We start from the raw sequence: 23,963 nt of genomic DNA on the forward strand, positions 1-23,963 counted from the left end.
GCTGTTGCGCCGGCGGCTGGCGGCTTGGCTTCTTGAGGCCGGCAGAAAGGGCTGTGTGCGTCTACGGCCATACCACCCTGAACACGCCCGATCTCGTCTCATCTCGGAAGCTAAGCAGGGTCGGGCCTGGTTAGTACTTGGATGGGAGACCGCCTGGGAATACCGGGTGCTGTAGGCTTTTGCTGCCTGCCTGCCTGCCTGCCTGCCTCTGCAGCGCATTGCCCAGCATCTTGTCCTGGGCACACGACCCCTTCTTCTCTCTCGCTCTCTCTCTTTTTCATCTGTTCTGGACAAGTTGTTTTTTTCGAAAGACTTTTTTATGGATGAGAACGATAGGAGGACAGAGGGAGAACCACACATCACTCTGGCACATGTGCTGCCGGGGATCCAACTCGGGACCTCATGCTTGAGAGTCTAAAGCTTGACCACCCCACCACCTCCCGGAATCCTTTTTGAAAATCATTGTTATGTCTTGATTCATTCCCTTTGGTTGCCCTGGTTGTTTTATTGTTGGAGTTATGATGGATGTCGTTGTTGTTGGATAGGACCGAGAGAAATGGAGAGTGGAGGGGAAGACAGAGAGGGAGAGAGAAAGACAGACACCCACAGACCTGCTTCACCACTTGGGAAGCGACTCCCCTGCAGGTGGGGAGCCGGGGGCTCGAACAGGGATCCTTACGCCAGTCCTTGTGCTTTGCGCCAGGTGTGCTTAAGCTTCTCTCTCTCTGTCTCTGTCTCTCTCTGCCTCTCTCCCTCTCTCTGTCTCTCTCCCTCTCTCTCTCAAATTTATTTATTTATTTATTTATTTATTTATCAAAAAGAAACATTGAGAAAACCACTGGAGAAGAGGGGTCCAACTGCACACAATTCCCACCACCAGAACTCTGTATCCCCTCCCCTCCCTTGCCCTCCCCTCCTCTGGTAGCTTTCCAATTCTTTATCCCTCTGGGAGTATGGACCCAGGGTCACTGTGGGATGCAGAAGGTGTGTGTGCGTGTGTGTGTGTGTGTGCGTGCGTGCGTGCGTGTGTGTGCACGCGTGTGTACGTGTGCATGTGCGTGTGCGTGTGCGTGTGCATGTGCGTGTGTGGTGTGCGGGTGGGAGTTCTGGCTTCTGTAACTGCTTCCCAGCTGAACATGAGCGTTGACAGGTCGGTCCATACTGCAACCTGGCTCTCTCTTTCCCTAGCGGGGAAGGGCTCTGGGGAAGCGGAGCTCCAGGACACATGGGTGGGGTTGTCTGTCCAGGGAAGTCTGGTCAGCATCATGCTAGCATCTGGAACCTGGTGGTGCAAAATAGAGTTAACTTATAAATCCAAACCAATTGTTGACCAATGATGGGCCTAAAGAGTGGACTAGTACAGATGAAGAGTGTGGTTGCTCTCCATTTTGTAGACAGCTAGGAGGCATATTTGAGTTACATTCCAAAGGGCCTGTGGCTATACTAGTGTTTCTTTGTTTGTTTGTTTGTTTTTCAGCCTGAGCCTGAAATCTGAAATGCAGGTAGATCCTAATTATTCTCTGGGGAGGCAATGTCATGGCTGGCAGAAGGACCAGAAAGCTGGATCAGGGATGAGAGTAGCTCCCAAATCTGGGAAAGGTGTATAAATATTCTTGGCCATCAACCCAATTGATGTGATGTGATGTGATCTGATCTGGGGTCCATATTCAGCTTAGGAGTGAGCCTATGTGAATTGGGTTAACTTTGCAAAAGCCCTGCTTCCCTTTTCTCTCTCTCTCTCTCAAGTGTCTCCCTCTCTCTCCCTCTTTCTTTCTTTCTTTCTCTCTCTCTCCCTCAGCTTCTTTCTCCTTTCTTTTCTTCCTAACTTCTTTCTGCTCTCTGTCATATCAGTACTCACCTAGGGTTTAGGGTAATGCTGGTCATTGAACTCTTCTTTTCCTCTCTACATTTTTTTTTATGTTGTCAGTAAGTAATGACTTAACTATTGAAGTACTACCTGGACCCTTAGGCAAGACAACTGCTTTGCCACCACCAGACCTTTTCTTCTCCTCCTCCTGCTCCTCCTCCTGCTCCTCCACCTCCTCCTCCTCAGCTGGGAGTGGGTCTCCCTGTGGGAGTGGGGCTTGTGCTCTCCTTGGCCCTGGTGCCTGGTTCTCCCGCTCCAGGAGAAGCAGTTGGGTGGGTCAGCAGGCAGCCTGTGGAGCAGAGGCAGTTAGCCGGCAGCAGGCATCATGCAGGCAGGCAGGCAGGCAGGCAGGCAGGCAGGCAGGCTGTCCGTGTGTATGTGGCGTGCGTGTGGGTGCGCAGCGTGTCCCCGCATGTGTCGCTGCCAGCCTGCCTGCCTGTGCAGCGGTGTGGGCTTTGTGAGGGGTGCCGGGTGGTGATGGTGGTGGTGGCTGGGGCGGAGGCTGGGGCGGCGTGGGGTGGGTGGGGGTGGTGTGTTGGGTGCAGGTGGCCAGCGGGCACTCGTGGAGGGGTGGCAGTGTGCGGAGCCGGCCAGTGGGCGTCGCTGTTGCGCCGGCGGCTGGCGGCTTGGCTTCTTGAGGCTGGCAGAAAGGGCTGTGTGCGTCTACGGCCATACCACCCTGAACACGCCCGATCTCGTCTGATCTCGGAAGCTAAGCAGGGTAGGGCCTGGTTAGCACTTGGATGGGAGACCGCCTGGAATACCGGGTGCTGTAGGCTTTTGCTGCCTGCCTGCCTGCCTGCCTGCCTCTGCAGCGCATTGCCCAGCAGCTTGTCCTGGGCACACGACCCCTTCTTCTCTCTCGCTCTCTCTCTTTTTCATCTGTTCTGGACAAGTTGTTTTTTTGGAAAGACTTTTTATGGATGAGAACGATAGGAGGACAGAGGGAGAACCACACATCACTCTGGCACATGTGCTGCCGGGGATCCAACTCGGGACCTCATGCTTGAGAGTCTAAAGCTTGACCACCCCACCACCTCCCGGAATCCTTTTTGAAAATCATTGTTATGTCTTGATTCATTCCCTTTGGTTGCCCTGGTTGTTTTATTGTTGGAGTTATGATGGATGTCGTTGTTGTTGGATAGGACCGAGAGAAATGGAGAGTGGAGGGGAAGACAGAGAGGGAGAGAGAAAGACAGACACCCACAGACCTGCTTCACCACTTGGAAGCGACTCCCCTGCAGGTGGGGAGCCGGGGCTCGAACAGGGATCCTTACGCCAGTCCTTGTGCTTTGCGCCAGGTGTGCTTAAGCTTCTCTCTCTCTGTCTCTGTCTCTCTCTGCCTCTCTCCCTCTCTCTGTCTCTCTCTCTCTCTCTCTCAAATTTATTTATTTATTTATTCATTTATTTATCAAAAAGAAACATTGAGAAAACCACTGGAGAAGAGGGGTCCAACTGCACACAATTCCACCACCAGAACTCTGTATCCCCTCCCCTCCCTTGCCCTCCCCTCCTCTGGTAGCTTTCCAATTCTTTATCCCTCTGGGAGTATGGACCCAGGGTCACTGTGGATGCAGAAGGTGTGTGTGCGTGTGTGTGTGTGTGTGTGTGTGTGCGCGTGCGTGCGTGCGTGTGTGTGCACGCGTGTGTACGTGTGCATGTGCATGTGCGTGTGCGTGTGCATGTGCGTGTGTGGTGTGCGGGTGGGAGTTCTGGCTTCTGTAACTGCTTCCCAGCTGAACATGAGCGTTGACAGGTCGGTCCATACTGCAACCTGGCTCTCTCTTTCCCTAGCGGGGAAGGCTCTGGAAAGCGGAGCTCCAGGACACATGGGTGGGGTTGTCTGTCCAGGGAAGTCTGGTCAGCATCATGCTAGCATCTGGAACCTGGTGGTGCAAAGTAGAGTTAACTTATAAATCCAAACCAATTGTTGACCAATGATGGGCCTAAAGAGTGGACTAGTACAGATGAAGAGTGTGGTTGCTCTCCATTTTGTAGACAGCTAGGAGGCATATTTGAGTTACATTCCAAAGGGCCTGTGGCTATACTAGTGTTTCTTTGTTTGTTTGTTTGTTTGTTTGTTTTTCAGCCTGAGCCTGAAATCTGAAATGCAGGTAGATCCTAATTATTCTCTGGGGAGGCAATGTCATGGCTGGCAGAAGGACCAGAAAGCTGGATCAGGGATGAGAGTAGCTCCCAAATCTGGGAAAGGTGTATAAATATTCTTGGCCATCAACCCAATTGATGTGATGTGATGTGATGTGATCTGATCTGGGGTCCATATTCAGCTTAGGAGTGAGCCTGTGTGAATTGGGTTAACTTTGCAAAAGCCCTGCTTCCCTTTTCTCTCTCTCTCTCTCTCAAGTGTCTCCCTCTCTCTCCCTCTTTCTTTCTTTCTCTCTCTCTCCCTCAGCTTCTTTCTCCTTTCTTTTCTTCCTAACTTCTTTCTGCTCTCTGTCATATCAGTACTCACCTAGGGTTTAGGGTAATGCTGGTCATTGAACTCTTCTTTTCCTCTCTACATTTTTTTTATGTTGTCAGTAAGTAATGACTTAACTATTGAAGTACTACCTGGACCCTTAGGCAAGACAACTGCTTTGCCACCACCCCACCACCAGACCTTTTCTTCTCCTCCTCCTGCTCCTCCTCCTGCTCCTCCACCTCCTCCTCCTCAGCTGGGAGTGGGTCTCCCTGTGGGAGTGGGGCTTGTGCTCTCCTTGGCCCTGGTGCCTGGTTCTCCCGCTCCAGGAGAAGCAGTTGGGTGGGTCAGCAGGCAGCCTGTGGAGCAGAGGCAGTTAGCCGGCAGCAGGCATCATGCAGGCAGGCAGGCAGGCAGGCAGGCAGGCAGGCAGGCAGGCAGGCTGTCCGTGTGTATGTGGCGTGCGTGTGGGTGCGCAGCGTGTCCCCGCATGTGTCGCTGCCAGCCTGCCTGCCTGTGCAGCGGTGTGGGCTTTGTGAGGGGTGCCGGGTGGTGATGGTGGTGGTGGCTGGGGCGGAGGCTGGGGCGGCGTGGGGTGGGTGGGGGTGGTGTGTTGGGTGCAGGTGGCCAGCGGGCACTCGTGGAGGGGTGGCAGTGTGCGGAGCCGGCCAGTGGGCGTCGCTGTTGCGCCGGCGGCTGGCGGCTTGGCTTCTTGAGGCCGGCAGAAAGGGCTGTGTGCGTCTACGGCCATACCACCCTGAACACGCCCGATCTCGTCTCATCTCGGAAGCTAAGCAGGGTCGGGCCTGGTTAGTACTTGGATGGGAGACCGCCTGGGAATACCGGGTGCTGTAGGTTTTTGCTGCCTGCCTGCCTGCCTGCCTGCCTCTGCAGCGCATTGCCCAGCATCTTGTCCTGGGCACACGACCCCTTCTTCTCTCTCGCTCTCTCTCTTTTTCATCTGTTCTGGACAAGTTGTTTTTTTCGAAAGACTTTTTTATGGATGAGAACGATAGGAGGACAGAGGGAGAACCACACATCACTCTGGCACATGTGCTGCCGGGGATCCAACTCGGGACCTCATGCTTGAGAGTCTAAAGCTTGACCACCCCACCACCTCCCGGAATCCTTTTTGAAAATCATTGTTATGTCTTGATTCATTCCCTTTGGTTGCCCTGGTTGTTTCATTGTTGGAGTTATGATGGATGTCGTTGTTGTTGGATAGGACCGAGAGAAATGGAGAGTGGAGGGGAAGACAGAGAGGGAGAGAGAAAGACAGACACCCACAGACCTGCTTCACCACTTGGGAAGCGACTCCCCTGCAGGTGGGGAGCCGGGGGCTCGAACAGGGATCCTTACGCCAGTCCTTGTGCTTTGCGCCAGGTGTGCTTAAGCTTCTCTCTCTCTGTCTCTGTCTCTCTCTGCCTCTCTCCCTCTCTCTGTCTCTCTCCCTCTCTCTCTCAAATTTATTTATTTATTTATTTATTTATTTATCAAAAAGAAACATTGAGAAAACCACTGGAGAAGAGGGGTCCAACTGCACACAATTCCCACCACCAGAACTCTGTATCCCCTCCCCTCCCTTGCCCTCCCCTCCTCTGGTAGCTTTCCAATTCTTTATCCCTCTGGGAGTATGGACCCAGGGTCACTGTGGGATGCAGAAGGTGTGTGTGCGTGTGTGTGTGTGTGTGTGTGTGTGTGCGTGCGTGCGTGCGTGTGTGTGCACGCGTGTGTACGTGTGCATGTGCGTGTGCGTGTGCGTGTGCATGTGCGTGTGTGGTGTGCGGGTGGGAGTTCTGGCTTCTGTAACTGCTTCCCAGCTGAACATGAGCGTTGACAGGTCGGTCCATACTGCAACCTGGCTCTCTCTTTCCCTAGCGGGGAAGGGCTCTGGGGAAGCGGAGCTCCAGGACACATGGGTGGGGTTGTCTGTCCAGGGAAGTCTGGTCAGCATCATGCTAGCATCTGGAACCTGGTGGTGCAAAATAGAGTTAACTTATAAATCCAAACCAATTGTTGACCAATGATGGGCCTAAAGAGTGGACTAGTACAGATGAAGAGTGTGGTTGCTCTCCATTTTGTAGACAGCTAGGAGGCATATTTGAGTTACATTCCAAAGGGCCTGTGGCTATACTAGTGTTTCTTTGTTTGTTTGTTTGTTTTTCAGCCTGAGCCTGAAATCTGAAATGCAGGTAGATCCTAATTATTCTCTGGGGAGGCAATGTCATGGCTGGCAGAAGGACCAGAAAGCTGGATCAGGGATGAGAGTAGCTCCCAAATCTGGGAAAGGTGTATAAATATTCTTGGCCATCAACCCAATTGATGTGATGTGATGTGATCTGATCTGGGGTCCATATTCAGCTTAGGAGTGAGCCTATGTGAATTGGGTTAACTTTGCAAAAGCCCTGCTTCCCTTTTCTCTCTCTCTCTCTCAAGTGTCTCCCTCTCTCTCCCTCTTTCTTTCTTTCTTTCTCTCTCTCTCCCTCAGCTTCTTTCTCCTTTCTTTTCTTCCTAACTTCTTTCTGCTCTCTGTCATATCAGTACTCACCTAGGGTTTAGGGTAATGCTGGTCATTGAACTCTTCTTTTCCTCTCTACATTTTTTTTTATGTTGTCAGTAAGTAATGACTTAACTATTGAAGTACTACCTGGACCCTTAGGCAAGACAACTGCTTTGCCACCACCAGACCTTTTCTTCTCCTCCTCCTGCTCCTACACCTCCTCCTCCTCAGCTGGGAGTGGGTCTCCCTGTGGGAGTGGGGCTTGTGCTCTCCTTGGCCCTGGTGCCTGGTTCTCCCGCTCCAGGAGAAGCAGTTGGGTGGGTCAGCAGGCAGCCTGTGGAGCAGAGGCAGTTAGCCGGCAGCAGGCATCATGCAGGCAGGCAGGCAGGCAGGCAGGCAGGCTGTCCGTGTGTATGTGGCGTGCGTGTGGGTGCGCAGCGTGTCCCCGCATGTGTCGCTGCCAGCCTGCCTGCCTGTGCAGCGGTGTGGGCTTTGTGAGGGGTGCCGGGTGGTGATGGTGGTGGTGGCTGGGGCGGAGGCTGGGGCGGCGTGGGGTGGGTGGGGGTGGTGTGTTGGGTGCAGGTGGCCAGCGGGCACTCGTGGAGGGGTGGCAGTGTGCGGAGCCGGCCAGTGGGCGTCGCTGTTGCGCCGGCGGCTGGCGGCTTGGCTTCTTGAGGCCGGCAGAAAGGGCTGTGTGCGTCTACGGCCATACCACCCTGAACACGCCCGATCTCGTCTGATCTCGGAAGCTAAGCAGGGTCGGGCCTGGTTAGCACTTGGATGGGAGACCGCCTGGGAATACCGGGTGCTGTAGGCTTTTGCTGCCTGCCTGCCTGCCTGCCTGCCTCTGCAGCGCATTGCCCAGCAGCTTGTCCTGGGCACACGACCCCTTCTTCTCTCTCGCTCTCTCTCTTTTTCATCTGTTCTGGACAAGTTGTTTTTTTGGAAAGACTTTTTTATGGATGAGAACGATAGGAGGACAGAGGGAGAACCACACATCACTCTGGCACATGTGCTGCCGGGGATCCAACTCGGGACCTCATGCTTGAGAGTCTAAAGCTTGACCACCCCACCACCTCCCGGAATCCTTTTTGAAAATCATTGTTATGTCTTGATTCATTCCCTTTGGTTGCCCTGGTTGTTTTATTGTTGGAGTTATGATGGATGTCGTTGTTGTTGGATAGGACCGAGAGAAATGGAGAGTGGAGGGGAAGACAGAGAGGGAGAGAGAAAGACAGACACCCACAGACCTGCTTCACCACTTGGGAAGCGACTCCCCTGCAGGTGGGGAGCCGGGGGCTCGAACAGGGATCCTTACGCCAGTCCTTGTGCTTTGCGCCAGGTGTGCTTAAGCTTCTCTCTCTCTGTCTCTGTCTCTCTCTGCCTCTCTCCCTCTCTCTGTCTCTCTCTCTCTCTCTCTCAAATTTATTTATTTATTTATTCATTTATTTATCAAAAAGAAACATTGAGAAAACCACTGGAGAAGAGGGGTCCAACTGCACACAATTCCCACCACCAGAACTCTGTATCCCCTCCCCTCCCTTGCCCTCCCCTCCTCTGGTAGCTTTCCAATTCTTTATCCCTCTGGGAGTATGGACCCAGGGTCACTGTGGGATGCAGAAGGTGTGTGTGCGTGTGTGTGTGTGTGTGTGTGTGCGCGTGCGTGCGTGCGTGTGTGTGCACGCGTGTGTACGTGTGCATGTGCATGTGCGTGTGCGTGTGCATGTGCGTGTGTGGTGTGCGGGTGGGAGTTCTGGCTTCTGTAACTGCTTCCCAGCTGAACATGAGCGTTGACAGGTCGGTCCATACTGCAACCTGGCTCTCTCTTTCCCTAGCGGGGAAGGGCTCTGGGAAAGCGGAGCTCCAGGACACATGGGTGGGGTTGTCTGTCCAGGGAAGTCTGGTCAGCATCATGCTAGCATCTGGAACCTGGTGGTGCAAAGTAGAGTTAACTTATAAATCCAAACCAATTGTTGACCAATGATGGGCCTAAAGAGTGGACTAGTACAGATGAAGAGTGTGGTTGCTCTCCATTTTGTAGACAGCTAGGAGGCATATTTGAGTTACATTCCAAAGGGCCTGTGGCTATACTAGTGTTTCTTTGTTTGTTTGTTTGTTTGTTTGTTTTTCAGCCTGAGCCTGAAATCTGAAATGCAGGTAGATCCTAATTATTCTCTGGGGAGGCAATGTCATGGCTGGCAGAAGGACCAGAAAGCTGGATCAGGGATGAGAGTAGCTCCCAAATCTGGGAAAGGTGTATAAATATTCTTGGCCATCAACCCAATTGATGTGATGTGATGTGATGTGATCTGATCTGGGGTCCATATTCAGCTTAGGAGTGAGCCTGTGTGAATTGGGTTATCTTTGCAAAAGCCCTGCTTCCCTTTTCTCTCTCTCTCTCTCTCAAGTGTCTCCCTCTCTCTCCCTCTTTCTTTCTTTCTTTCTCTCTCTCTCCCTCAGCTTCTTTCTCCTTTCTTTTCTTCCTAACTTCTTTCTGCTCTCTGTCATATCAGTACTCACCTAGGGTTTAGGGTAATGCTGGTCATTGAACTCTTCTTTTCCTCTCTACATTTTTTTTATGTTGTCAGTAAGTAATGACTTAACTATTGAAGTACTACCTGGACCCTTAGGCAAGACAACTGCTTTGCCACCACCAGACCTTTTCTTCTCCTCCTCCTGCTCCTCCTCCTGCTCCTCCACCTCCTCCTCCTCAGCTGGGAGTGGGTCTCCCTGTGGGAGTGGGGCTTGTGCTCTCCTTGGCCCTGGTGCCTGGTTCTCCCGCTCCAGGAGAAGCAGTTGGGTGGGTCAGCAGGCAGCCTGTGGAGCAGAGGCAGTTAGCCGGCAGCAGGCATCATGCAGGCAGGCAGGCAGGCAGGCAGGCAGGCAGGCAGGCAGGCAGGCTGTCCGTGTGTATGTGGCGTGCGTGTGGGTGCGCAGCGTGTCCCCGCATGTGTCGCTGCCAGCCTGCCTGCCTGTGCAGCGGTGTGGGCTTTGTGAGGGGTGCCGGGTGGTGATGGTGGTGGTGGCTGGGGCGGAGGCTGGGGCGGCGTGGGGTGGGTGGGGGTGGTGTGTTGGGTGCAGGTGGCCAGCGGGCACTCGTGGAGGGGTGGCAGTGTGCGGAGCCGGCCAGTGGGCGTCGCTGTTGCGCCGGCGGCTGGCGGCTTGGCTTCTTGAGGCCGGCAGAAAGGGCTGTGTGCGTCTACGGCCATACCACCCTGAACACGCCCGATCTCGTCTGATCTCGGAAACTAAGCAGGGTCGGGCCTGGTTAGTACTTGGATGGGAGACCGCCTGGGAATACCGGGTGCTGTAGGCTTTTGCTGCCTGCCTGCCTGCCTGCCTGCCTGCCTCTGCAGCGCATTGCCCAGCAGCTTGTCCTGGGCACACGACCCCTTCTTCTCTCTCGCTCTCTCTCTTTTTCATCTGTTCTGGACAAGTTGTTTTTTTGGAAAGACTTTTTTATGGATGAGAACGATAGGAGGACAGAGGGAGAACCACACATCACTCTGGCACATGTGCTGCCGGGGATCCAACTCGGGACCTCATGCTTGAGAGTCTAAAGCTTGACCACCCCACCACCTCCCGGAATCCTTTTTGAAAATCATTGTTATGTCTTGATTCATTCCCTTTGGTTGCCCTGGTTGTTTTATTGTTGGAGTTATGATGGATGTCGTTGTTGTTGGATAGGACCGAGAGAAATGGAGAGTGGAGGGGAAGACAGAGAGGGAGAGAGAAAGACAGACACCCACAGACCTGCTTCACCACTTGGGAAGCGACTCCCCTGCAGGTGGGGAGCCGGGGGCTCGAACAGGGATCCTTACGCCAGTCCTTGTGCTTTGCGCCAGGTGTGCTTAAGCTTCTCTCTCTCTGTCTCTGTCTCTCTCTGCCTCTCTCCCTCTCTCTGTCTCTCTCCCTCTCTCTCTCAAATTTATTTATTTATTTATTTATTTATTTATCAAAAAGAAACATTGAGAAAACCACTGGAGAAGAGGGGTCCAACTGCACACAATTCCCACCACCAGAACTCTGTATCCCCTCCCCTCCCTTGCCCTCCCCTCCTCTGGTAGCTTTCCAATTCTTTATCCCTCTGGGAGTATGGACCCAGGGTCACTGTGGGATGCAGAAGGTGTGTGTGCGTGTGTGTGTGTGTGTGTGTGTGTGTGCGTGCGTGCGTGCGTGTGTGTGCACACGTGTGTACGTGTGCATGTGCATGTGCGTGTGCGTGTGCATGTGCGTGTGTGGTGTGCGGGTGGGAGTTCTGGCTTCTGTAACTGCTTCCCAGCTGAACATGAGCGTTGACAGGTCGGTCCATACTGCAACCTGGCTCTCTCTTTCCCTAGCGGGGAAGGGCTCTGGGGAAGCGGAGCTCCAGGACACATGGGTGGGGTTGTCTGTCCAGGGAAGTCTGGTCAGCATCATGCTAGCATCTGGAACCTGGTGGTGCAAAATAGAGTTAACTTATAAATCCAAACCAATTGTTGACCAATGATGGGCCTAAAGAGTGGACTAGTACAGATGAAGAGTGTGGTTGCTCTCCATTTTGTAGACAGCTAGGAGGCATATTTGAGTTACATTCCAAAGGGCCTGTGGCTATACTAGTGTTTCTTTGTTTGTTTGTTTGTTTTTCAGCCTGAGCCTGAAATCTGAAATGCAGGTAGATCCTAATTATTCTCTGGGGAGGCAATGTCATGGCTGGCAGAAGGACCAGAAAGCTGGATCAGGGATGAGAGTAGCTCCCAAATCTGGGAAAGGTGTATAAATATTCTTGGCCATCAACCCAATTGATGTGATGTGATGTGATGTGATCTGATCTGGGGTCCATATTCAGCTTAGGAGTGAGCCTATGTGAATTGGGTTAACTTTGCAAAAGCCCTGCTTCCCTTTTCTCTCTCTCTCTCTCAAGTGTCTCCCTCTCTCTCCCTCTTTCTTTCTTTCTTTCTCTCTCTCTCCCTCAGCTTCTTTCTCCTTTCTTTTCTTCCTAACTTCTTTCTGCTCTCTGTCATATCAGTACTCACCTAGGGTTTAGGGTAATGCTGGTCATTGAACTCTTCTTTTCCTCTCTACATTTTTTTTTATGTTGTCAGTAAGTAATGACTTAACTATTGAAGTACTACCTGGACCCTTAGGCAAGACAACTGCTTTGCCACCACCAGACCTTTTCTTCTCCTCCTCCTGCTCCTCCTCCTGCTCCTCCACCTCCTCCTCCTCAGCTGGGAGTGGGTCTCCCTGTGGGAGTGGGGCTTGTGCTCTCCTTGGCCCTGGTGCCTGGTTCTCCCGCTCCAGGAGAAGCAGTTGGGTGGGTCAGCAGGCAGCCTGTGGAGCAGAGGCAGTTAGCCGGCAGCAGGCATCATGCAGGCAGGCAGGCAGGCAGGCAGGCAGGCAGGCAGGCAGGCTGTCCGTGTGTATGTGGCGTGCGTGTGGGTGCGCAGCGTGTCCCCGCATGTGTCGCTGCCAGCCTGCCTGCCTGTGCAGCGGTGTGGGCTTTGTGAGGGGTGCCGGGTGGTGATGGTGGTGGTGGCTGGGGCGGAGGCTGGGGCGGCGTGGGGTGGGTGGGGGTGGTGTGTTGGGTGCAGGTGGCCAGCGGGCACTCGTGGAGGGGTGGCAGTGTGCGGAGCCGGCCAGTGGGCGTCGCTGTTGCGCCGGCGGCTGGCGGCTTGGCTTCTTGAGGCCGGCAGAAAGGGCTGTGTGCGTCTACGGCCATACCACCCTGAACACGCCCGATCTCGTCTGATCTCGGAAGCTAAGCAGGGTCGGGCCTGGTTAGTACTTGGATGGGAGACCGCCTGGGAATACCGGGTGCTGTAGGCTTTTGCTGCCTGCCTGCCTGCCTGCCTGCCTGCCTCTGCAGCGCATTGCCCAGCAGCTTGTCCTGGGCACACGACCCCTTCTTCTCTCTCGCTCTCTCTCTTTTTCATCTGTTCTGGACAAGTTGTTTTTTTGGAAAGACTTTTTTATGGATGAGAACGATAGGAGGACAGAGGGAGAACCACACATCACTCTGGCACATGTGCTGCCGGGGATCCAACTCGGGACCTCATGCTTGAGAGTCTAAAGCTTGACCACCCCACCACCTCCCGGAATCCTTTTGGAAAATCATTGTTATGTCTTGATTCATTCCCTTTGGTTGCCCTGGTTGTTTTATTGTTGGAGTTATGATGGATGTCGTTGTTGTTGGATAGGACCGAGAGAAATGGAGAGTGGAGGGGAAGACAGAGAGGGAGAGAGAAAGACAGACACCCACAGACCTGCTTCACCACTTGGGAAGCGACTCCCCTGCAGGTGGGGAGCCGGGGGCTCGAACAGGGATCCTTACGCCAGTCCTTGTGCTTTGCGCCAGGTGTGCTTAAGCTTCTCTCTCTCTGTCTCTGTCTCTCTCTGCCTCTCTCCCTCTCTCTGTCTCTCTCCCTCTCTCTCTCAAATTTATTTATTTATTTATTTATTTATTTATTTATTTATCAAAAAGAAACATTGAGAAAACCACTGGAGAAGAGGGGTCCAACTGCACACAATTCCCACCACCAGAACTCTGTATCCCCTCCCCTCCCTTGCCCTCCCCTCCTCTGGTAGCTTTCCAATTCTTTATCCCTCTGGGAGTATGGACCCAGGGTCACTGTGGGATGCAGAAGGTGTGTGTGCGTGTGTGTGTGTGTGTGCGTGCGTGCGTGCGTGTGTGTGCACGCGTGTGTACGTGTGCATGTGCATGTGCGTGTGCGTGTGCATGTGCGTGTGTGGTGTGCGGGTGGGAGTTCTGGCTTCTGTAACTGCTTCCCAGCTGAACATGAGCGTTGACAGGTCGGTCCATACTGCAACCTGGCTCTCTCTTTCCCTAGTGGGGAAGGGCTCTGGGGAAGCGGAGCTCCAGGACACATGGGTGGGGTTGTCTGTCCAGGGAAGTCTGGTCAGCATCATGCTAGCATCTGGAACCTGGTGGTGCAAAATAGAGTTAACTTATAAATGCAAACCAATTGTTGACCAATGATGGGCCTAAAGAGTGGACTAGTACAGATGAAGAGTGTGGTTGCTCTCCATTTTGTAGACAGCTAGGAGGCATATTTGAGTTACATTCCAAAGGGCCTGTGGCTATACTAGTGTTTGTTTGTTTGTTTGTTTTTCAGCCTGAGCCTGAAATCTGAAATGCAGGTAGATCCTAATTATTCTCTGGGGAGGCAATGTCATGGCTGGCAGAAGGACCAGAAAGCTGGATCAGGGATGAGAGTAGCTCCCAAATCTGGGAAAGGTGTATAAATATTCTTGGCCATCAACCCAATTGATGTGATGTGATCTGATCTGGGGTCCATATTCAGCTTAGGAGTGAGCCTATGTGAATTGGGTTAACTTTGCAAAAGCCCTGCTTCCCTTTTCTCTCTCTCTCTCTCTCTCTCTCTCTCTCTCAAGTGTCTCCCTCTCTCTCCCTCTTTCTTTCTTTCTCTCTCTCTCCCTCAGCTTCTTTCTCCTTTCTTTTCTTCCTAACTTCTTTCTGCTCTCTGTCATATCAGTACTCACCTAGGGTTTAGGGTAATGCTGGTCATTGAACTCTTCTTTTCCTCTCTACATTTTTTTTTATGTTGTCAGTAAGTAATGACTTAACTATTGAAGTACTACCTGGACCCTTAGGCAAGACAACTGCTTTGCCACCACCAGACCTTTTCTTCTCCTCCTCCTGCTCCTCCTCCTGCTCCTCCACCTCCTCCTCCTCAGCTGGGAGTGGGTCTCCCTGTGGGAGTGGGGCTTGTGCTCTCCTTGGCCCTGGTGCCTGGTTCTCCCGCTCCAGGAGAAGCAGTTGGGTGGGTCAGCAGGCAGCCTGTGGAGCAGAGGCAGTTAGCCGGCAGCAGGCATCATGCAGGCAGGCAGGCAGGCAGGCAGGCAGGCTGTCCGTGTGTATGTGGCGTGCGTGTGGGTGCGCAGCGTGTCCCCGCATGTGTCGCTGCCAGCCTGCCTGCCTGTGCAGCGGTGTGGGCTTTGTGAGGGGTGCCGGGTGGTGATGGTGGTGGTGGCTGGGGCGGAGGCTGGGGCGGCGTGGGGTGGGTGGGGGTGGTGTGTTGGGTGCAGGTGGCCAGCGGGCACTCGTGGAGGGGTGGCAGTGTGCGGAGCCGGCCAGTGGGCGTCGCTGTTGCGCCGGCGGCTGGCGGCTTGGCTTCTTGAGGCCGGCAGAAAGGGCTGTGTGCGTCTACGGCCATACCACCCTGAACACGCCCGATCTCGTCTGATCTCGGAAGCTAAGCAGGGTCGGGCCTGGTTAGTACTTGGATGGGAGACCGCCTGGGAATACCGGGTGCTGTAGGCTTTTGCTGCCTGCCTGCCTGCCTGCCTCTGCAGCGCATTGCCCAGCAGCTTGTCCTGGGCACACGACCCCTTCTTCTCTCTCGCTCTCTCTCTTTTTCATCTGTTCTGGACAAGTTGTTTTTTTGGAAAGACTTTTTTATGGATGAGAACGATAGGAGGACAGAGGGAGAACCACACATCACTCTGGCACATGTGCTGCCGGGGATCCAACTCGGGACCTCATGCTTGAGAGTCTAAAGCTTGACCACCCCACCACCTCCCGGAATCCTTTTGGAAAATCATTGTTATGTCTTGATTCATTCCCTTTGGTTGCCCTGGTTGTTTTATTGTTGGAGTTATGATGGATGTCGTTGTTGTTGGATAGGACCGAGAGAAATGGAGAGTGGAGGGGAAGACAGAGAGGGAGAGAGAAAGACAGACACCCACAGACCTGCTTCACCACTTGGGAAGCGACTCCCCTGCAGGTGGGGAGCCGGGGGCTCGAACAGGGATCCTTACGCCAGTCCTTGTGCTTTGCGCCAGGTGTGCTTAAGCTTCTCTCTCTCTGTCTCTGTCTCTCTCTGCCTCTCTCCCTCTCTCTGTCTCTCTCCCTCTCTCTCTCAAATTTATTTATTTATTTATTTATCAAAAAGAAACATTGAGAAAACCACTGGAGAAGAGGGGTCCAACTGCACACAATTCCCACCACCAGAACTCTGTATCCCCTCCCCTCCCTTGCCCTCCCCTCCTCTGGTAGCTTTCCAATTCTTTATCCCTCTGGGAGTATGGACCCAGGGTCACTGTGGGATGCAGAAGGTGTGTGTGCGTGTGTGTGTGTGTGTGTGTGCGTGCGTGCGTGCGTGCGTGTGTGTGCACGCGTGTGTACGTGTGCATGTGCATGTGCGTGTGCATGTGCATGTGCGTGTGTGGTGTGCGGGTGGGAGTTCTGGCTTCTGTAACTGCTTCCCAGCTGAACATGAGCGTTGACAGGTCGGTCCATACTGCAACCTGGCTCTCTCTTTCCCTAGCGGGGAAGGGCTCTGGGGAAGCGGAGCTCCAGGACACATGGGTGGGGTTGTCTGTCCAGGGAAGTCTGGTCAGCATCATGCTAGCATCTGGAACCTGGTGGTGCAAAATAGAGTTAACTTATAAATCCAAACCAATTGTTGACCAATGATGGGCCTAAAGAGTGGACTAGTACAGATGAAGAGTGTGGTTGCTCTCCATTTTGTAGACAGCTAGGAGGCATATTTGAGTTACATTCCAAAGGGCCTGTGGCTATACTAGTGTTTCTTTGTTTGTTTGTTTGTTTTTCAGCCTGAGCCTGAAATCTGAAATGCAGGTAGATCCTAATTATTCTCTGGGGAGGCAATGTCATGGCTGGCAGAAGGACCAGAAAGCTGGATCAGGGATGAGAGTAGCTCCCAAATCTGGGAAAGGTGTATAAATATTCTTGGCCATCAACCCAATTGATGTGATGTGATGTGATGTGATCTGATCTGGGGTCCATATTCAGCTTAGGAGTGAGCCTATGTGAATTGGGTTAACTTTGCAAAAGCCCTGCTTCCCTTTTCTCTCTCTCTCTCTCTCTCAAGTGTCTCCCTCTCTCTCCCTCTTTCTTTCTTTCTTTCTCTCTCTCTCCCTCAGCTTCTTTCTCCTTTCTTTTCTTCCTAACTTCTTTCTGCTCTCTGTCATATCAGTACTCACCTAGGGTTTAGGGTAATGCTGGTCATTGAACTCTTCTTTTCCTCTCTACATTTTTTTTTATGTTGTCAGTAAGTAATGACTTAACTATTGAAGTACTACCTGGACCCTTAGGCAAGACAACTGCTTTGCCACCACCAGACCTTTTCTTCTCCTCCTCCTGCTCCTCCTCCTGCTCCTCCACCTCCTCCTCCTCAGCTGGGAGTGGGTCTCCCTGTGGGAGTGGGGCTTGTGCTCTCCTTGGCCCTGGTGCCTGGTTCTCCCGCTCCAGGAGAAGCAGTTGGGTGGGTCAGCAGGCAGCCTGTGGAGCAGAGGCAGTTAGCCGGCAGCAGGCATCATGCAGGCAGGCAGGCAGGCAGGCAGGCAGGCAGGCAGGCAGGCTGTCCGTGTGTATGTGGCGTGCGTGTGGGTGCGCAGCGTGTCCCCGCATGTGTCGCTGCCAGCCTGCCTGCCTGTGCAGCGGTGTGGGCTTTGTGAGGGGTGCCGGGTGGTGATGGTGGTGGTGGCTGGGGCGGAGGCTGGGGCGGCGTGGGGTGGGTGGGGGTGGTGTGTTGGGTGCAGGTGGCCAGCGGGCACTCGTGGAGGGGTGGCAGTGTGCGGAGCCGGCCAGTGGGCGTCGCTGTTGCGCCGGCGGCTGGCGGCTTGGCTTCTTGAGGCCGGCAGAAAGGGCTGTGTGCGTCTACGGCCATACCACCCTGAACACGCCCGATCTCGTCTGATCTCGGAAGCTAAGCAGGGTCGGGCCTGGTTAGTACTTGGATGGGAGACCGCCTGGGAATACCGGGTGCTGTAGGCTTTTGCTGCCTGCCTGCCTGCCTGCCTGCCTGCCTCTGCAGCGCATTGCCCAGCAGCTTGTCCTGGGCACACGACCCCTTCTTCTCTCTCGCTCTCTCTCTTTTTCATCTGTTCTGGACAAGTTGTTTTTTTGGAAAGACTTTTTTATGGATGAGAACGATAGGAGGACAGAGGGAGAACCACACATCACTCTGGCACATGTGCTGCCGGGGATCCAACTCGGGACCTCATGCTTGAGAGTCTAAAGCTTGACCACCCCACCACCTCCCGGAATCCTTTTGGAAAATCATTGTTATGTCTTGATTCATTCCCTTTGGTTGCCCTGGTTGTTTTATTGTTGGAGTTATGATGGATGTCGTTGTTGTTGGATAGGACCGAGAGAAATGGAGAGTGGAGGGGAAGACAGAGAGGGAGAGAGAAAGACAGACACCCACAGACCTGCTTCACCACTTGGGAAGCGACTCCCCTGCAGGTGGGGAGCCGGGGGCTCGAACAGGGATCCTTACGCCAGTCCTTGTGCTTTGCGCCAGGTGTGCTTAAGCTTCTCTCTCTCTGTCTCTGTCTCTCTCTGCCTCTCTCCCTCTCTCTGTCTCTCTCCCTCTCTCTCTCAAATTTATTTATTTATTTATTTATTTATTTATTTATTTATCAAAAAGAAACATTGAGAAAACCACTGGAGAAGAGGGGTCCAACTGCACACAATTCCCACCACCAGAACTCTGTATCCCCTCCCCTCCCTTGCCCTCCCCTCCTCTGGTAGCTTTCCAATTCTTTATCCCTCTGGGAGTATGGACCCAGGGTCACTGTGGGATGCAGAAGGTGTGTGTGCGTGTGTGTGTGTGTGTGCGTGCGTGCGTGCGTGTGTGTGCACGCGTGTGTACGTGTGCATGTGCATGTGCGTGTGCGTGTGCATGTGCGTGTGTGGTGTGCGGGTGGGAGTTCTGGCTTCTGTAACTGCTTCCCAGCTGAACATGAGCGTTGACAGGTCGGTCCATACTGCAACCTGGCTCTCTCTTTCCCTAGTGGGGAAGGGCTCTGGGGAAGCGGAGCTCCAGGACACATGGGTGGGGTTGTCTGTCCAGGGAAGTCTGGTCAGCATCATGCTAGCATCTGGAACCTGGTGGTGCAAAATAGAGTTAACTTATAAATGCAAACCAATTGTTGACCAATGATGGGCCTAAAGAGTGGACTAGTACAGATGAAGAGTGTGGTTGCTCTCCATTTTGTAGACAGCTAGGAGGCATATTTGAGTTACATTCCAAAGGGCCTGTGGCTATACTAGTGTTTGTTTGTTTGTTTGTTTTTCAGCCTGAGCCTGAAATCTGAAATGCAGGTAGATCCTAATTATTCTCTGGGGAGGCAATGTCATGGCTGGCAGAAGGACCAGAAAGCTGGATCAGGGATGAGAGTAGCTCCCAAATCTGGGAAAGGTGTATAAATATTCTTGGCCATCAACCCAATTGATGTGATGTGATCTGATCTGGGGTCCATATTCAGCTTAGGAGTGAGCCTATGTGAATTGGGTTAACTTTGCAAAAGCCCTGCTTCCCTTTTCTCTCTCTCTCTCTCTCTCTCTCTCTCTCTCAAGTGTCTCCCTCTCTCTCCCTCTTTCTTTCTTTCTCTCTCTCTCCCTCAGCTTCTTTCTCCTTTCTTTTCTTCCTAACTTCTTTCTGCTCTCTGTCATATCAGTACTCACCTAGGGTTTAGGGTAATGCTGGTCATTGAACTCTTCTTTTCCTCTCTACATTTTTTTTTATGTTGTCAGTAAGTAATGACTTAACTATTGAAGTACTACCTGGACCCTTAGGCAAGACAACTGCTTTGCCACCACCAGACCTTTTCTTCTCCTCCTCCTGCTCCTCCTCCTGCTCCTCCACCTCCTCCTCCTCAGCTGGGAGTGGGTCTCCCTGTGGGAGTGGGGCTTGTGCTCTCCTTGGCCCTGGTGCCTGGTTCTCCCGCTCCAGGAGAAGCAGTTGGGTGGGTCAGCAGGCAGCCTGTGGAGCAGAGGCAGTTAGCCGGCAGCAGGCATCATGCAGGCAGGCAGGCAGGCAGGCAGGCAGGCTGTCCGTGTGTATGTGGCGTGCGTGTGGGTGCGCAGCGTGTCCCCGCATGTGTCGCTGCCAGCCTGCCTGCCTGTGCAGCGGTGTGGGCTTTGTGAGGGGTGCCGGGTGGTGATGGTGGTGGTGGCTGGGGCGGAGGCTGGGGCGGCGTGGGGTGGGTGGGGGTGGTGTGTTGGGTGCAGGTGGCCAGCGGGCACTCGTGGAGGGGTGGCAGTGTGCGGAGCCGGCCAGTGGGCGTCGCTGTTGCGCCGGCGGCTGGCGGCTTGGCTTCTTGAGGCCGGCAGAAAGGGCTGTGTGCGTCTACGGCCATACCACCCTGAACACGCCCGATCTCGTCTGATCTCGGAAGCTAAGCAGGGTCGGGCCTGGTTAGTACTTGGATGGGAGACCGCCTGGGAATACCGGGTGCTGTAGGCTTTTGCTGCCTGCCTGCCTGCCTGCCTCTGCAGCGCATTGCCCAGCAGCTTGTCCTGGGCACACGACCCCTTCTTCTCTCTCGCTCTCTCTCTTTTTCATCTGTTCTGGACAAGTTGTTTTTTTGGAAAGACTTTTTTATGGATGAGAACGATAGGAGGACAGAGGGAGAACCACACATCACTCTGGCACATGTGCTGCCGGGGATCCAACTCGGGACCTCATGCTTGAGAGTCTAAAGCTTGACCACCCCACCACCTCCCGGAATCCTTTTGGAAAATCATTGTTATGTCTTGATTCATTCCCTTTGGTTGCCCTGGTTGTTTTATTGTTGGAGTTATGATGGATGTCGTTGTTGTTGGATAGGACCGAGAGAAATGGAGAGTGGAGGGGAAGACAGAGAGGGAGAGAGAAAGACAGACACCCACAGACCTGCTTCACCACTTGGGAAGCGACTCCCCTGCAGGTGGGGAGCCGGGGGCTCGAACAGGGATCCTTACGCCAGTCCTTGTGCTTTGCGCCAGGTGTGCTTAAGCTTCTCTCTCTCTGTCTCTGTCTCTCTCTGCCTCTCTCCCTCTCTCTGTCTCTCTCCCTCTCTCTCTCAAATTTATTTATTTATTTATTTATCAAAAAGAAACATTGAGAAAACCACTGGAGAAGAGGGGTCCAACTGCACACAATTCCCACCACCAGAACTCTGTATCCCCTCCCCTCCCTTGCCCTCCCCTCCTCTGGTAGCTTTCCAATTCTTTATCCCTCTGGGAGTATGGACCCAGGGTCACTGTGGGATGCAGAAGGTGTGTGTGCGTGTGTGTGTGTGTGTGTGTGCGTGCGTGCGTGCGTGCGTGTGTGTGCACGCGTGTGTACGTGTGCATGTGCATGTGCGTGTGCATGTGCATGTGCGTGTGTGGTGTGCGGGTGGGAGTTCTGGCTTCTGTAACTGCTTCCCAGCTGAACATGAGCGTTGACAGGTCGGTCCATACTGCAACCTGGCTCTCTCTTTCCCTAGCGGGGAAGGGCTCTGGGGAAGCGGAGCTCCAGGACACATGGGTGGGGTTGTCTGTCCAGGGAAGTCTGGTCAGCATCATGCTAGCATCTGGAACCTGGTGGTGCAAAATAGAGTTAACTTATAAATCCAAACCAATTGTTGACCAATGATGGGCCTAAAGAGTGGACTAGTACAGATGAAGAGTGTGGTTGCTCTCCATTTTGTAGACAGCTAGGAGGCATATTTGAGTTACATTCCAAAGGGCCTGTGGCTATACTAGTGTTTCTTTGTTTGTTTGTTTGTTTGTTTGTTTTTCAGCCTGAGCCTGAAATCTGAAATGCAGGTAGATCCTAATTATTCTCTGGGGAGGCAATGTCATGGCTGGCAGAAGGACCAGAAAGCTGGATCAGGGATGAGAGTAGCTCCCAAATCTGGGAAAGGTGTATAAATATTCTTGGCCATCAACCCAATTGATGTGATGTGATGTGATGTGATCTGATCTGGGGTCCATATTCAGCTTAGGAGTGAGCCTATGTGAATTGGGTTAACTTTGCAAAAGCCCTGCTTCCCTTTTCTCTCTCTCTCTCTCTCTCAAGTGTCTCCCTCTCTCTCCCTCTTTCTTTCTTTCTTTCTCTCTCTCTCCCTCAGCTTCTTTCTCCTTTCTTTTCTTCCTAACTTCTTTCTGCTCTCTGTCATATCAGTACTCACCTAGGGTTTAGGGTAATGCTGGTCATTGAACTCTTCTTTTCCTCTCTACATTTTTTTTTATGTTGTCAGTAAGTAATGACTTAACTATTGAAGTACTACCTGGACCCTTAGGCAAGACAACTGCTTTGCCACCACCAGACCTTTTCTTCTCCTCCTCCTGCTCCTCCTCCTGCTCCTCCACCTCCTCCTCCTCAGCTGGGAGTGGGTCTCCCTGTGGGAGTGGGGCTTGTGCTCTCCTTGGCCCTGGTGCCTGGTTCTCCCGCTCCAGGAGAAGCAGTTGGGTGGGTCAGCAGGCAGCCTGTGGAGCAGAGGCAGTTAGCCGGCAGCAGGCATCATGCAGGCAGGCAGGCAGGCAGGCAGGCAGGCAGGCAGGCTGTCCGTGTGTATGTGGCGTGCGTGTGGGTGCGCAGCGTGTCCCCGCATGTGTCGCTGCCAGCCTGCCTGCCTGTGCAGCGGTGTGGGCTTTGTGAGGGGTGCCGGGTGGTGATGGTGGTGGTGGCTGGGGCGGAGGCTGGGGCGGCGTGGGGTGGGTGGGGGTGGTGTGTTGGGTGCAGGTGGCCAGCGGGCACTCGTGGAGGGGTGGCAGTGTGCGGAGCCGGCCAGTGGGCGTCGCTGTTGCGCCGGCGGCTGGCGGCTTGGCTTCTTGAGGCCGGCAGAAAGGGCTGTGTGCGTCTACGGCCATACCACCCTGAACACGCCCGATCTCGTCTGATCTCGGAAGCTAAGCAGGGTCGGGCCTGGTTAGTACTTGGATGGGAGACCGCCTGGGAATACCGGGTGCTGTAGGCTTTTGCTGCCTGCCTGCCTGCCTGCCTGCCTCTGCAGCGCATTGCCCAGCATCTTGTCCTGGGCACACGACCCCTTCTTCTCTCTCGCTCTCTCTCTTTTTCATCTGTTCTGGACAAGTTGTTTTTTTGGAAAGACTTTTTTATGGATGAGAACGATAGGAGGACAGAGGGAGAACCACACATCACTCTGGCACATGTGCTGCCGGGGATCCAACTCGGGACCTCATGCTTGAGAGTCTAAAGCTTGACCACCCCACCACCTCCCGGAATCCTTTTTGAAAATCATTGTTATGTCTTGATTCATTCCCTTTGGTTGCCCTGGTTGTTTTATTGTTGGAGTTATGATGGATGTCGTTGTTGTTGGATAGGACCGAGAGAAATGGAGAGTGGAGGGGAAGACAGAGAGGGAGAGAGAAAGACAGACACCCACAGACCTGCTTCACCACTTGGGAAGCGACTCCCCTGCAGGTGGGGAGCCGGGGGCTCGAACAGGGATCCTTACGCCAGTCCTTGTGCTTTGCGCCAGGTGTGCTTAAGCTTCTCTCTCTCTGTCTCTGTCTCTCTCTGCCTCTCTCCCTCTCTCTGTCTCTCTCCCTCTCTCTCTCAAATTTATTTATTTATTTATCAAAAAGAAACATTGAGAAAACCACTGGAGAAGAGGGGTCCAACTGCACACAATTCCCACCACCAGAACTCTGTATCCCCTCCCCTCCCTTGCCCTCCCCTCCTCTGGTAGCTTTCCAATTCTTTATCCCTCTGGGAGTATGGACCCAGGGTCACTGTGGGATGCAGAAGGTGTGTGTGCGTGTGTGTGTGTGTGTGTGTGTGTGCGTGCGTGCGTGCGTGTGTGTGCACGCGTGTGTACGTGTGCATGTGCATGTGCGTGTGCGTGTGCATGTGCGTGTGTGGTGTGCGGGTGGGAGTTCTGGCTTCTGTAACTGCTTCCCAGCTGAACATGAGCGTTGACAGGTCGGTCCATACTGCAACCTGGCTCTCTCTTTCCCTAGCGGGGAAGGGCTCTGGGGAAGCGGAGCTCCAGGACACATGGGTGGGGTTGTCTGTCCAGGGAAGTCTGGTCAGCATCATGCTAGCATCTGGAACCTGGTGGTGCAAAATAGAGTTAACTTATAAATCCAAACCAATTGTTGACCAATGATGGGCCTAAAGAGTGGACTAGTACAGATGAAGAGTGTGGTTGCTCTCCATTTTGTAGACAGCTAGGAGGCATATTTGAGTTACATTCCAAAGGGCCTGTGGCTATACTAGTGTTTCTTTGTTTGTTTGTTTTTCAGCCTGAGCCTGAAATCTGAAATGCAGGTAGATCCTAATTATTCTCTGGGGAGGCAATGTCATGGCTGGCAGAAGGACCAGAAAGCTGGATCAGGGATGAGAGTAGCTCCCAAATCTGGGAAAGGTGTATAAATATTCTTGGCCATCAACCCAATTGATGTGATGTGA

At 53.3% G+C, this 23,963-nt stretch overlaps 10 non-coding genes across 10 annotated transcripts; all 10 read left to right on the top strand.

Annotated features, from left to right (window-relative positions):
* Window positions 1-59: 59 nt before the first annotated feature.
* Window positions 60-178, top strand: LOC132534438 (5S ribosomal RNA). Its single transcript, XR_009546165.1, has one exon. It is a non-coding gene; the product is annotated as a 5S ribosomal RNA (ribosomal RNA).
* Window positions 179-2,528: 2,350 nt separating this feature from the next.
* Window positions 2,529-2,646, top strand: LOC132534440 (5S ribosomal RNA). Its single transcript, XR_009546167.1, has one exon. It is a non-coding gene; the product is annotated as a 5S ribosomal RNA (ribosomal RNA).
* Window positions 2,647-5,025: 2,379 nt separating this feature from the next.
* Window positions 5,026-5,144, top strand: LOC132534439 (5S ribosomal RNA). The gene has a single exon (XR_009546166.1). It is a non-coding gene; the product is annotated as a 5S ribosomal RNA (ribosomal RNA).
* Window positions 5,145-7,484: 2,340 nt separating this feature from the next.
* On the top strand, window positions 7,485-7,603 carry LOC132534432 (5S ribosomal RNA). Its single transcript, XR_009546159.1, has one exon. It is a non-coding gene; the product is annotated as a 5S ribosomal RNA (ribosomal RNA).
* A 2,380-nt stretch (window positions 7,604-9,983) lies between these two features.
* On the top strand, window positions 9,984-10,102 carry LOC132534427 (5S ribosomal RNA). Its single transcript, XR_009546154.1, has one exon. It is a non-coding gene; the product is annotated as a 5S ribosomal RNA (ribosomal RNA).
* A 2,373-nt stretch (window positions 10,103-12,475) lies between these two features.
* LOC132534378 (5S ribosomal RNA) lies at window positions 12,476-12,594 on the top strand. Its single transcript, XR_009546100.1, has one exon. It is a non-coding gene; the product is annotated as a 5S ribosomal RNA (ribosomal RNA).
* Window positions 12,595-14,951: 2,357 nt separating this feature from the next.
* LOC132534379 (5S ribosomal RNA) lies at window positions 14,952-15,070 on the top strand. Its single transcript, XR_009546101.1, has one exon. It is a non-coding gene; the product is annotated as a 5S ribosomal RNA (ribosomal RNA).
* A 2,359-nt stretch (window positions 15,071-17,429) lies between these two features.
* On the top strand, window positions 17,430-17,548 carry LOC132534380 (5S ribosomal RNA). The gene has a single exon (XR_009546102.1). It is a non-coding gene; the product is annotated as a 5S ribosomal RNA (ribosomal RNA).
* A 2,357-nt stretch (window positions 17,549-19,905) lies between these two features.
* LOC132534382 (5S ribosomal RNA) lies at window positions 19,906-20,024 on the top strand. The gene has a single exon (XR_009546104.1). It is a non-coding gene; the product is annotated as a 5S ribosomal RNA (ribosomal RNA).
* Window positions 20,025-22,387: 2,363 nt separating this feature from the next.
* LOC132534383 (5S ribosomal RNA) lies at window positions 22,388-22,506 on the top strand. The gene has a single exon (XR_009546105.1). It is a non-coding gene; the product is annotated as a 5S ribosomal RNA (ribosomal RNA).
* The last annotated feature ends 1,457 nt before the right edge of the window (window positions 22,507-23,963 follow it).

Source organism: Erinaceus europaeus, chromosome 18 (genome assembly GCF_950295315.1).
Source record: "Erinaceus europaeus chromosome 18, mEriEur2.1, whole genome shotgun sequence".
Lineage (NCBI taxonomy): Eukaryota > Metazoa > Chordata > Mammalia > Eulipotyphla > Erinaceidae > Erinaceus > Erinaceus europaeus.